The sequence below is a fragment of the Galeopterus variegatus genome, unplaced genomic scaffold (assembly GCF_000696425.1).
Source record: "Galeopterus variegatus unplaced genomic scaffold, G_variegatus-3.0.2 Scaffold2955, whole genome shotgun sequence".
NCBI classification, from domain to species: Eukaryota; Metazoa; Chordata; class Mammalia; order Dermoptera; family Cynocephalidae; genus Galeopterus; species Galeopterus variegatus.
In genome coordinates this window covers 334,475-336,637 of record NW_007729066.1, presented here as the reverse complement: position 1 = coordinate 336,637, position 2,163 = coordinate 334,475, and the positions used below count along the sequence as shown (strand labels likewise).

The following is a 2,163-nucleotide window of genomic DNA, read 5'->3' as shown; positions in this document are numbered from 1 at the left end:
TGGATAAAGAAAATATGGAATATACATACAATGGAATATTACTCAGCCTTTATAAAGAAGGAAACCCTGTCATATGCCACAGCATGGATGAAACTTAAAGACATTATGCTAAGTGAAATAATTCAGTCGCAAAAAGCTAAATATTGCATAATTCCACTTATATGAGGTGCCTAAAGTAGTCAAACTCATAGGAAGATAAAGTAGAATGGTGGTTTCCAGAGACTGAGGGCAGGGAGAGAGGGAGCCCTCCTTCCCATGTAGAGTCGCAGTCGTGCAGGGCGGTAGGGGCTGGTCCTGGGCATCTGCCACACAACGACGTGCACGTGGTCGACTACATTGTACTGTGCACTTGAAAATTGGTGGAAGGGTGAATTTTATTTTAAAAACTGTTTTAAAAAGAACTAGCCAGGCTTTAAAAAATCTCATGAAGGGAAATTATAAGGAAAGGAAAAGAAACATTTGACAAAGTTGAGTTTCTTGAAATCATTTTTGCAGCCTGCTCTTCTCCCTCCCTTGCTCTCTCTCTCCCTTCCTTTCTTTCTTTCTTTTTTCCTCTTTCTCGCCCCCTTTTACACTCTCTTTTTTCATTTTATGTTTAAAAATAAGAAAATTTATTGAGTGCCAGCTCCAAGCCAGGCCTATTACATGCATTACAAAAGCCTAACAAGGGCCTTCATAAACACTGAGGCCTTTTAGCCTTTTTTTGTTATTGTTTTTAAACTGCATTCGTATCCACAAAATTTCCTTTAAACCTTCTAACCGTGTCAAGTTGTGAAAAAAAAATTAAATTTTCAACAAATTGTATATATTTTTAATAGTAAAACAGATTAAATGGATTTCCCTTTAATAGTAAAACAGATTAAATGGACATACAGATAGGCTGTCACATGGTGTCTTTCCTCTCTAACCAGACAAGAAGCTCTGTTTTGTTCTACTTTCAACTCATAAAATCACTGCAGATAAGGCATTTATGAAAATCACTAGGCTGTAAAGTCATATACAACATATATGACTTCACTTGGCTACTGCATTCTTCATCTTTTCTTCTTTATTTACTGAGAAAGAATTATAAACAGATTTCTAGTGAATTCCTAGGAGTGTTTTTTTGTCACAGTCAGAAATATTTTGCAGCTCTTTAAATTTAGAATATATGTTTAATGGAACAAGTAAATTTCAAATATATTTTTTATGGCCCCAAGTGCTAGAAAAAAAGGAAAGATGAAATGGACCCAGTAGAATTGCTATAGTGAGAAATATTCTAATCTTTCACTACGTGTGGAAGATTTCACCAAACCATGACTATCAGCACCACAGAATTATAATTTTGCTGTTGTTCCTCTGATCTATTCAGCTCTAACTGATCCACTCAACTATACCATTAAACTCAGCTGTAGAACTCAGACACATGATCTGTGAGCTTTCATCTTTTCACTTGTAGTAACTAAGGTTATGAAATAAACAACAGAATTTCCCAAAGTAAATTGAAGTGAAAATAAGAAAGAAAATTGAAAGGAAAACATGTTATAACATACAAAAAATTGAACTTTGATGTAAATTTATTTTCCCAGCATTGCCTTTTAAAAGAACAACAAAAAGATTATGCATCTGAAATATATGTAATATAAACATGAACTGACTGAAACTGGTATACGAACTAAAATGTGTGATTGTAATTTAAACTCCTGCCATTTAAACCTTTTTAGAAATCTCTGGGAGGGTTAATTACCTTAGAATAAATAGCACTTTTCCTGGGACAAACTGCCTTAAATGAGGGACCCAGATAGAATCAAAATTTGCTGGTATTGCTGATTTTACTATTTAAATTGAGAAGTAAACCAGTTCCAAATTCTTTTTTTTTTCAAATGTGGAAGTTACTCTTTGCTAGCAGCAAGTACCCGAAGAAGGTGAGTTTTAGATTATGGTTCTCTATAAAAAAGAATATTGGGCCTTCAACAAATTTACCTCTGGTAATAGGAACTTCTTCTAAAGACATACTTTTATTTTTATTTAATATATAGGCAAAGAATATATATGTTTTCTTTTGTACTTACAATGAACTTTTATATTGCAGATAGTAAGGATGCTTAAATAATCTAAGATATTGAAGATGATATTTCCAAAAATCTGTTGTTCCTATAAGTGTGTGCTATAATAAGTGGGACC

The 2,163-nt window shown here is 33.4% G+C and overlaps 1 protein-coding gene across 1 annotated transcript in view; it reads right to left on the bottom strand.

Annotated features, from left to right (window-relative positions):
- NOL4 (nucleolar protein 4) overlaps positions 1–2,163 on the bottom strand; it is a 288,360-nt gene that overhangs the window by 25,528 nt on the left and 260,669 nt on the right. The window lies entirely within an intron of this gene.